The following is a 12,110-nucleotide window of genomic DNA, read 5'->3' as shown; positions in this document are numbered from 1 at the left end:
AGTGCACCACAAGTCCTGGTGCATTGTAAAACTGCTCCATTTCGTGCAACTGCTAAATAACTTTTCAATAAGTAGAACGATTTGGTTCCTTCCTCCTCTGTTTTAATGCTATAAAATCATAGCAATGTTTTTTCATGTGGCTTGCTGAACAGTCCCTAATATCACTCACAAAGAGACATCGGACTGGATTTTCCTCCAAAATAGAATAGGATGACAGCTGAAAAGGGGGCAAAATTGGATGGTAAGGACTGCAGTTGCGTTCTTCCCCCCCGGGAGGTAAATTTCCCTCCCCTCACCCCAGCTGTGATCTCTGCTGGCTGTCCCTTCCCCTTCAGTATGATCCGGGCCTGGCCTCCCGTTCCATTTCCCTCCTACCTGTTTCTCTTTTTCCTATACCACTTCTACATCTCTCCTGCTTCCTTTCATTGATTTTGCTTTAGTCGATGTAGTCACCATCCTTTGAATGAACACTTCACCTTAAAATTATGTTTATATTAGTGAAGAGGTTGTCTAATAACTTCAGCTGCGGATAGACCTGTACGTTCAGCCATCCTTCCACTTTTATGCTGCCACTACTGTCTCCGGAGGCACTAGGGAAAACCAACTGGTCGGGTGGGTCTCAGCACCTCGGAAGCAGTCATGTCACCTCGCGTACCTGATGGTGCCGCGGCCGAAGTCAAGGCTGCCTCCAACTGCAGCACCACAATGCAGATGCACCATGAGAATTGCCTTTCACTGCACTAAAACAGCAACACAAACATTTTATTTTCAAACTTGACATTCACCAGCCATTTGGCATGAAAGAGATTCTCCTGTTGTTGTGCCTGTACACTGGAGTCCAGATGGATGCACATCTTATCCGACTGAGCATAATTCCACCACGAGCATGACATTTTAATGTACCGTTCCACACTTTCTTCATTTTGTAGAAATTGTCATCTGAGGACAATTCCAATCCAAGCAGAACATTTCACAGCAAATTAGTTACAACACATTTATCAGACTCTGACTAGACCATCCGTGGATACAAAATAATTGGAGGTCACATATGCTGGCATCTCAAAGCTTTTTCCAACAAAATATTAAATTGGTTGGGTAGCTAATGTCAACTCTGTCACCACATTTATAGCGCTATCACTTAGGCACACTTTAAGCTAGCAGCATATTTCATTTTATGTGGCGAAATTCACTTGAACATCGTACTTTAAAATGACATTGTCCAGAAAGGGAACTATCACATCTAGGAAGGAAATTCAGTGCATACAGGATGTTGCACTGGTGATGGTGCAGTTTCATTATTCTTTCACAAATACATGTTATCAAAGGCTTGAAAATTTTATGAGAAAACATTAAGAGGGTCAATACCTTAATATTATTCCTAAGATCTGTATTATATTTCTTAATGCGATTCCAATAATCCGGAATATTGAATTGCATGGGTAGCTACTGTGAATTCTGGTTAAGTAAGTAAATGCACAATCTGATGTGGCACCCGGGTCACATGGACCAAGGGATTCAATTTATGCTCTGTGCTCAGTTATCTGATCTCAGTCAGAGTACTGGTGTAGGCATTACAATTGTCCTGAGTTCCTCTGGGAGAGGGAGAATGAAAATATGGTCATGGTTCCTGCTCCTGATCACTGTCCAGTGACTCCTGTTGGAAAGCATACACACACGGACAGGATTGGGTTCGACAGCATAAAGTTGGATAGTTGGAAAATCCGAAAAGTATCCTAATTCAGTGTCATTATCAGAACTGGATGGCTTCGACCACAACTCCCATTTAGATAACTTTCCTCAAATCAAAATCGCAAATTTGCAGGGAAATTACAGAGAGGTGCAAAAGCCATAGAGTAGTGATAACTGGGGACTTAAACTATCCTAACATAGACTGGGATAACAATAATAATATAAGGGGCGAAGAGGGGGAAGAATTTTTGAAATGTGTTCAGGATAACTTTCTTGACCAGCACATTTCCGGCCGAACGAGGAAGGAGGCATTGCTGGACTTGGTTCTAGGGAATGAGGCGGGCCAAGTGGAGCAAATGTCAGTGGGGAAGCATTTAGGGAACAGCGATCATAGTATCAAAAGGTTTAGAATAGCTATAGAAAAGGACACGGACCACTCTAAAGTAAAAATACTCAATTGGAGGAGGGACAATTTTGAGGGTATGAGAACAGATCTGGCCCGGGTAAATTGGAATCAAAAACGGGCAGGCAAAACTATAATTGAACAGTGGGCGGCCTTTAAAGAGGAGATAGTTTGGGTACAATCTAGGTACATTCCCACGAGGCAGAAAGGTAGGGCAACTGAAGCCAGAGCTCGCTGGACGACAAAAGAAATAGTGAGTAAGATGAAGCAGAAAAAAAGGGGCGTATGACAGATGTCAGGCTGATAACACAAGTGAGAACCAGCAGAATATAGAAAGTTCAGAGGGGAAGTGAAAAAGAAAATAAGAGGGGCAAAGAGAGAGTATGAGAATAGACTGGTGGCAAACATAAAAGGGAATCCAAAAGGCTTCTACAGGCATGTAAACAGTAAACGGGTAGAAAGAGGAGAGGTGGGGCCGAATAGGGACCATAAAGGAGATCTACTCCTGGAGGCAGAGGGGATGGCCGAGGTACTAAATGAGTAATTTACATCTGTCTTTACCAAGGAAGAAGATGCTGCCAGAGTCTCAGTAAAGGAAGATATAGTTGAGATACTGGATGGGCTAAAAATTGATAAAAAAGAGGTACTAAAAAGGCTAGCTGTACTTAAAGTAGATAAGTCACCTGGTCCGGATGGGATGCATCCTAGGTTGGTGAGAGAAGTAAGGGTGGAAATTGCGGAGGTACTGGCCATAATCTTCCAAACATCCTTAGATATGGGGGTGGTACAAGAGGACTGGAGAATTGCAAATGTTACACCCTTGTTCAAAAAAGGGTGTAAGGATAAACCCAGCAACTATAGGCCAGTCAGTTTAACCTCAGTGGTGGGGAAACTTTTAGAAATGATAATCCGGGACAGAATTAACAGTCACTTGGATGAGTGTGGATTGATTAGGGAAAGCCAGCATGGATTTGTTAAAGGCAAATCGTGTTTAACTAACCTGATAGATTTTTTTGATGAAGAAACAGAGAGGGTAGATGAGGGCAATGCAGTTGATGTGGTGTATATGGACTTTCAAAAGGCATTTGATAAAGTGCCGCATGGTAGGCTTATTATCAAGATTGCAGCCCATGGAATAAAGGGGGCAATAGCAACATGGATGCAGAATTGGCTAAGGGACAGGAAACAGAGAGTAGTGGTGAACGGTTGTTTTTCGGACTGGAGGGAGGTGTACAGTGGTATTCCCCAGGGTCAGTGCTGGGACCACTGCTTTTCTTGATATATATTAATGACTTGGACTTAGGTGTACAGGGCATAATTTCAAAATTTGCAGATGACACAAAACTTGGAAGGGTAGTGAACAGTGAGGAGGAGGATAGTGACAGACTTCAAGAGGATATAGTCAGGCTGGTGACACATGGCAGATGAAATTTAACGCAGAAAAATGTGAAGTGATACATTTTGGTAGGAAGAACGAGGAGAGGCAATATAAACTAGAGGGCACAATTCTAAAAGGGGTACAGGAATAGAGAGATCTGAGGGTACATTGTTGAAGGTGGCAGGGCAGGTTGAGAAAGCAGTTAAAAAAGCATACGGGATCCAGGGCTTTATAAATAGAGGCATAGAGTACAAAAGTATGGAAGTCATGATGAACCTTTATAAAACATTGGTTCGGCCACAACTGGAGTATTGTGTCCAGTTCTGGGCACCGCACTTCAGGAAAGATGTGAAGGCCTTAGAGAGGGTGCAGAAGAGATTTTCATAGAATGATTCCAGGGATAATGGACTTTAGTTCCATGGATAGACTGGGGAAGCTGGGGTTGTTCTCCTTGGAACTGAGAAGGTTGCGAAGAGATTTGATAGAGGTATTCAAAATCATGAAGTGTCTAGACAGAGTGGATAGAGAGAAACTGTTTCGATTGGCGGAAGGGTCAAGAACCAGAGGACATAGATTGGCAAAAGAACCAAAGGTGACATGAGAAAAAACTTTTTTACACAGCAAGTGGTTAGGATCTGGAATGCACTGGGGGTGGTGGAGGCAGAGTCAATCATGGCCTTCCAAAGGGAACTGGATAAGTATTGAAAGGAAAAAATTTGCAGGGCCACGGGGAAAGGGCGGAGGAGTGGGACTAGCTGGATTGCTTTTGCACTGAGCCGGCGCAGACTCGATGGACCGAAAGGCCTCCTTCCGTGCTGTAACCTTTCTATGACTCTGATAAGAAAGAAAAAAAGAAAGAACTCGCAGTTACATAGCAGGGGTGAAGAGAAACATTATGAGATGACTTTTCAAAGCAGGAAGGCAGGAGTAAGGTAACGGGGGGTATGGCAAAGAGTTCCAGAGTGCAGCGGGAAGCTAAAAGAGTGGGCACGAATGTTGGAGTGTAGGGGAATGAAAATGAGGATTAAACTAGTCTCAAAGGAAGTTACTTAGGTATGATAGTGCGAGGCTATGGAGAGATTGAAGATAAGGACAAGGATTTAAAATTGATACAGAAGGGCACAGAGAGCCAGCACAGTTTGGCAAGAATTGGAGTGATGGAAGTACAGGCTTTGAATGGATAAGGATATGAACAACAGCATTCTGAAGGAGTTGTAATTTATACAGCGTGGAAGCAGGGGAGCCCAGCATGGAGAGCATTGAAGAAGTTGACTGTCATAGTGATAAAAGCATGGATTAGAATATCAACAACAGTGGCGGAGTGATTAGGATGGAGGCCGGTGATGTTTTGAAGGTGAAAGTAAGCAATATTGGTAACAATAGATATATTGAGAAAGCTCCAGATCATGTCAAGGTTCCCTACCACTGGACTCAGCCAGAGGTGGCGATTGTGAAGGTTAATGGGGTTGACAGGAAAGGCATGTAGTCGCTGATGACATTCAAAAAGGGTGGCTTCTGTCTTGCCTACTTTCAGTTGGGAGAAAATTTTGAATCATACAAGACTTGATGTTGGTGAGTCAAGCGATAGCATTGGAATCAAAACATGAGGTTGAAAGGTACAGCTGCCGGTCAACATTATGTATCTGGAATCTGATCCTTTGCTTCTTGATAATGTCACCAACGAGTAGCATATGGACGATAAAGAGGTGGGGACTAAGATGAAGCCCTAGGATACATTGGTGATAACCAAGCAGACGACGGAGGAGAAACCAACGAAAGGTATGTAATATTATCTTTGGGACACGTACGAATGGAACCAATGCCACAAAGGTGGGACTGCTGAATAGAGACATTGGAGGAGGATAGAATGATCAACAGTGTCAAAGGCCGGGGGCAGATCGAGAAGGATAAGGAAAGACAGAGAACAGCAGTCAGTCACAGAGGACGTTATTGGTGACCTGCGGTTGATAAATTCTGTGTGTGCATATGTCTGTGTGAGAGAGAGACGTATCATGGGAATTGTATTTTTCTCCCTGCTCCTTTAGAACTCCACCTTGCCAAGTGGAACAGACCGATCTAGTATTCCCAAACTGGGCATCCATGTATGAGGAGCTGCGGGCCAGCAGCAGCAGCAGTATACCACTATAATGTGTAACCTTATGGCTTGCCATTTCCCTCACTCTTTGATCACAATCAAGCTAGGAGACCGATCCTGGTTCAGTGCGGAGTGTAGAAAGCCATGCCAGGAATAGCACCAGGCATACCTTAGAATGAGGTACCATCATTAATGAAGCTACCATACAGGGCTCCCTGCATGCTAAACACCAAAAGCAGCAGACTATAGACAAAGCTAATGGATCAGAGTAAATCTCTGTAGCCCTACCACATCTAGTCAAGAATGATAGTGGACAATGAGGCAACTAACAGGAGGAAGAGACTCCATGAACAACCACATCCTCAAACATTATGGAGCCCAGCACGTATGTGTAAGAGATAATTTTCAACTTCACTGCCTGGGCAGTAACCTGACAGAGCAAATCACCCGCCCGCTGCAGAATCCACCTGACTTTTGTTGCGTATATTTTCACATCTGAGTGTACTTGTGTAATCCAGATGTGATAAAACAGTATGGGGCCAATTTTCGGATGGCCGAGCGGGTGCGTTGGGGGCTCGTAAAATGGGGGAATCCCGGAGGGGGTCCAGAGCCCGGCTCCAACTCGCCCACTTCCGGGTTCCCAAATGACGCGTTCGGGTCCACGCACAGCTCCCGCATGCGGGACTCCAACCGGCAATTAAAGCCGGCTGGATGACAATTCACATACTTACTTAGATAGTTGAGGTCCTTGACAGACCTCATTGACAGGAGATTTTGGCAGGGGTGCAATTTTCAAGGATCCTCAGCATGTTTTCCGTGCTGTGGGAAACATTCCCTGTTGGAGCAGACGTGTTTCAGCCAGCAGCCAGTGGGAGATGCAAAGGATTATTTGACAGTTGGGGGGAATACCTCATTTATTGCAGCAGGGCACTCTGTCACTTCAGACAAAGTTTTGGCTGCAACACCTTTCTCTTTCCACTCAAAATTATTCATTTATACCCTAAACTCTGCTGTGCAAACACAGTTACCTACTTTGCGGACCCCCTCAAACTCACACCATCAGGATGGGGAGCGCCATGGCTCCATTCATCACTTCATCCGAGGACGAGCAACATCACCAGCCTCGCCAGGCATGCCGTCCACCTCCGCCATGTGGAGATCCACAACATACTGCTGTGCCGCATGCACTTGCTCAACAGCACAGAGGGCAACAACAGAGATGCGTCGCAGGAGGCACTACCCTCGCCACAGGGTCTACAGACCGAGGCTCAGTTTCCTGGACCTTTCTGAGGAGCAGTGCATACGGAGGCTCAGACTCAGTCGCCAGGTAGTCGCGGACATCTGCAGCCTCCTTCATGCCGAGCTGCTCCCGGCTGGCCCGAGCAGCATCTCCTTACCTGTCGCTGCCAAAGTCGCCATTGCCCTCAACTTCTTCGCCTCCGGATCGTTCCAGGGTGCCACTGGGGACATTGCCGGGGTCTCTCAGTCGTCTGCACACAAGTGCATAAGGCAGGTCACCGACGGCTTGTTTTGCAAGGCCTCGCACTATATCAACTTCCCCATGGATGACCTCAGCCAGACGGAGAGGGCAGTGGGATTCCACGCTGTGACTAGCTTCCCACGGGTGCAGGGTATAATCGATTGCACACATATAGCAATACGAGCACCTCCACACGAGCCAGGACTGTTCATCAACAGGAAGGGCTATCACTCCATCAACACTCAGCTCATCTGTGACCACCGCAAGAGATTCCTTCACATGTGCGCCAGATACCCTGGCAGCTGCCACGATCCCTTCATCCTCTGGGAGTCCAACATCCCGCCCCTCTTCCACCCACCCAACACCCGCAAGGGCTGGCTTCTCGGGGTCAAGGGATACCCTCTGCACATGTGGCTCATGACACCTCTGAGGAACCCCACCACCAAGCAACAGCGTTGATATAACGACAACCACATCACTATCAGGTCCACAATTAAGCATGCGATAGGGCTGCTCAAGATGCACTTCAGGTGCCTTGATCATTCTGGGGGAACACTTCAATACGCACCAGACAGAGTGGGACGCATTATAGTTGTGCCCTGCACAACATGGCACAACAGAGAGGGGTGCCGCTGGAGGAGGCCCCATCCACATCTGCTACCCATATTGAGGAGGAGGAGGAGGATGTCGAGGAGGAGGAGGATCCCATGGGCTGCTCGTGAGGCCAGGGAGTCACTGATATGTGAACGGTTCTCCTAACATCAGATAGTGTGAAGCGTCCTGTCCTCACGACCTGGACAGAGGAGCGGCCACACCAGCCCCCTCCCCCGCTCCCTGCACAAAACAGACCTGCAACTACACCTACACCCAACTGTAGAGTGACCCAATGGGTGGCATTAAGTGTGGGTGTTCATGGTGAACCCCATGAAAGGGACTTATTGCACAAGCCAGTCAAGAATGGACAAGACATGGCAGTAGTGGTGATAATAATAAGATTTATTGTGAGTGGAAAAAAAAATCAAATATAAATAATAAACATGACAAACCGTCAAACACCCTTGTGCATCCCCTTTGTGCTTACAAAACCTTTGCCTTACGCTTCCGGCTACTCCTACATGGTGCATCCCCTGTGGCTGCAGCAGAGGCAGTGGCAGGTTGCTCTTGTTCATGCCCTGACCGATTAGATGCTTTGGGCCTACACCCTCTGGGTTTCGGTGCCCATGAGGACCCCTCCAAAGACTGCTCCACCTGAACCTGCGCAGGGGCAGACTCGGCCACCCGGAGAGGAGGCAGCATTGCGGGTACTCGTTGAGGGGGGCAACGGGTGAGACGTGGAAGCGCTTTGAGTGGCGTCCTCACTTCCATGCCCCCTTTCGCCATCATCCCTCTCCTGGGCCAGGCCCACATCAGTCCTACCACCCTGCTGGACGACAGTTTGGAGGACATGTGTGAAGCCTTGTAACAACAGTGCTAGTGTATCTGCCTGCCTGTTTAAGGCGGCAGAAAGTTGCTCACCCTGAGTCCGAACGGCCGTTGTCAGGGCCTCAGTGGCCTCATTGATGAGCCGTGCTCGAAGCACCCATTTTTCAGGCGCTATGCAGCCTCCTAAGGCCTCAAAATGGCAGGCAGGAAACGTGGGGACACTTCCAACTGGAAGTGTGCCACCTGCCATAATGGGTAAGGACCAACAGGAGGCGTCCTTTACCCATGCCTGAAGCAGGCATTTGGCCCTTTCCATATGCAAATAAGGAACCGAATGCCTGCTTCAGGTCCCTGCTGCAACATTGGTTTGCCCTGAGATAGCCAACTCCAAAAATAAATGCTCCAGAATTTCTCCCCCATCAGGTTTGCCCTTTTCCTATTTTGCTGACTATCGGAGCCAGGGAGCAGGCAGAGCAGCTGGCAGGGTAATATTCGATTATCTGGAACACAACATGTGGCTTCTGTACTTGCCACAGAAGACTACTTCTGTCTCTAAGAAAGGACCACTTGTTTCAGTATTTTTTTCCCAAATGCCAATAAGATCATCTAATTGATTATACTTCACGGGCACACTGTGACCTTTTCAGTCATTTGGGACATCAGCATGTTGAAAGTGAATGGCATTCTTTTTCATTTTCTTTGGGAGGGGGTTGAAGGGTGAGATTCTCAGCCTTCCCTCCGGGAGCATTGAACAAAACACCCACACGTGGCTGCCTGGAGCTGCCTCTAAAGTTTAGGGCAAAATACCACGGATGCTGGAAATCTGAAATAAAAACAGAAAATGCTGGGGAAGCTCAGCAAGTGAGGCGGTATCTGCAGAGCGAGCAAGGTTGGGTTAACGTTTCAGGTCGATGACCTTTCGTCAGAACTCTGAAACATTAACTCTGTTTCTTTCTCCACAGATGCTGCCTCACTTGCTGAGCTTCTCCAGCATTTTCTGTTCTTATTTCTAAAGTCTAGCTTGTATGAACTTAACATGGGCCTTCAGCACAACTTTACACCCAAAAGGAAAAGAATGGGTTTCTGCGGTCATTCAATAACAAAGAAGCATGCATTTTTAAATTAAAAAATCTCTTTTCTCCCCCATCCACATGCAAAGCCTGCCACAGCAATCTCCCAGTTTGTCTACTGCTTCAAAAGTAACATCACTATAACTGTTGGGAGCGACCAAAGAGAAATTTGGTGGATTGATGCCATCCATTTTGTCCCATTCTGAATGAGAGCAGGTTAAGATGATGCAAAATATTTGTGTCATTTAACATGCAGTGCTTTGTGTGTACCTTTATCCAGTATGAGTCGACTGCAAATGATTTCTGCTCAGCCAGCTATGACACCTAAAGCATTGGGTAAAACACCAAAAAAAGGCATTTATTTATTATATGCAATACCTATAAATTAGACTGTGTGATCCCTGTAGGGATCAATATCCAGTTTACAGACAGCTCAATTCAATTTGAGTCGGTTCATTGCAATGGTGCAGAATGGATTATTATTATTATACTTCTGGTATATTTTGTACCGATCAGTCATTTTGTTCAGTCATTTTGTTCAGGTTCATACAATGGAAAGCAGATTCAGTCAGTTGTGCTGTATTTGGACTCTGCTGCTTAAAGCGGTCTCCTGCTGAACTGAGTGCCCCACACTGAGAAGAGTGAATGTTATCCTGTTACACAAGCAATTGAATTCACTTCAGATCTATTAATGTGAGCTGGCTTCAATCTTCCAATATTTTCACAGCACCTTTTCTCTCCAGCAATGCAGGCAATGGACTATGGTAAATAAACTAGTCTGAGGCATCTACTAAGGCAAGGAAGGATAAAGAGTGGAACAACATAAGCATTTGAATCAAGCTGTTTACTCACCGTTCATTTGAATCGCTTTTACTTTGCAGTAAGAACAGATTAAATTTGGACACTTTCATATGGTTCATTTTAAACTAATAAAAGAAGATTTTGTACAAAATGATTTTAAACCAATAATTCAATCTATTATCAATCTGGCTGAATTAGTGCCTAAAAAACTAATTCTATTCAAGAATACCTCAAAATCTTTCAATTCATATTTTTGTGCAGTTGATGCAGCCCCTCTTCCTGCACCTGATTTACATCTGGTTTAGTTGGTAGCAGAGACCTAAGTCAACAAAAGAAAATGTCAATGACTCTGCCACTGGGATGAAGATGATGGAAATGCCAGGAATGTGGAACCTGACCTGAACATTATAAAAGTGGCTAAAGAAAAGTCAGGAATTCTCCGGGCGTTATCGCCAATATTCCTCTTTCAACCAACAGCACCAAAAGTAGATTAACTGGTCAGCCATCTCATTGCTGTTTGTGGGGTCCCACTGTGTGCAAAAAAGCTACCATTTTTTCCCACATCACAGACACTGCACTTCAAAGTAATTCAGTGTGAAGCACCTTGAAATGTTTCTGAGGTATAATAAGGCACTATATAAATAACAAGTCTTTCTGATCTGAAGAGGACACATAGAAGAAAGCTACCCAGAACCAAAAGGAAACAATAGGAACAGTGATGGAAGAGTACATTAATAGATTTTCTGTAACCTCATCACACTCCTATTTTGATCAAAGTTGGAATTCTTTACAAGTACTCTATGCTTTGCAGGCTTTCTGACAGATCAATCAGAAGCAGTATGCAAGTGTATAGACTTGTCACAGATCTGATAATGATTTGTAAGAGGCAAACAGAATACCCAGAATGGAAGCCAGATTTTCAGATGAAGCAACTGATATTTTGGTGAAGGGAAGACTCAAGCGGGATTAGATATCGAAATTCATACAGAAGTGCATAAATTACAGAGCAAGACATATACATTCTTTATTATAGAAATGTGAGTGCATGTTAATGAAATATATAGTGAACTATCCACTGTAGAATTGTTTATATTCACCAGAGGAAAAGTCTGCGACCACATGCCTGTTCATGGAAACTTAACATGGCACTATACACACCATCCCACATACTGTATACAGATCCATAATATTCTAGGGTGAGAACATTTTTGTGGGTCAGGACGTCCTATGAAAAGTGCAAAAATCTCCCTATTGTTAATATAATAAGACATGCCAACCTAGAAAACTAGAAAAAGCTGACATGTACTCAAAAAGAACAGCAATTCAAAAATGACCCTGAATATGGGCTCTGACATGTGAAAATGATTGATTACACTGAAAGGGCAGTGGGACACGGGATTGTTGTACCTCCAGTGTCCTTCACTCATATTGGAAGAAAAACATATGTGAAAGCCTGAAGTGTTGGGAGCACAAAATTGATTTTCTCAGGAGATCTGTGGAAAATGTTGATTTTCAATTCCTTATTTAATGGATCTTCCAGCATTTTGGAGTCGACAGTGGATCAACTGATCCATTGCTCCTTTCCTTGTGGAATTGCCTCCCCAATCTTCCTGGTTTGATACATTATTATGAATAAATAATGGTTAACTTTAATTAAATAACATTTAAATATTAAAAGTGATAAAGTTTAATCAAACTAATAAATGTTCATGTTTTCTAAAATAAAACAAAACCAAAAAATTTAAAATATGCTTATCTGAACTATCAGCACT

Source organism: Heptranchias perlo, chromosome 4 (genome assembly GCF_035084215.1).
Source record: "Heptranchias perlo isolate sHepPer1 chromosome 4, sHepPer1.hap1, whole genome shotgun sequence".
Classification (NCBI taxonomy): domain Eukaryota; kingdom Metazoa; phylum Chordata; class Chondrichthyes; order Hexanchiformes; family Hexanchidae; genus Heptranchias; species Heptranchias perlo.
The sequence above is the reverse complement of the archived record's forward strand: the minus strand, read 5'-3'. Positions refer to the sequence as shown.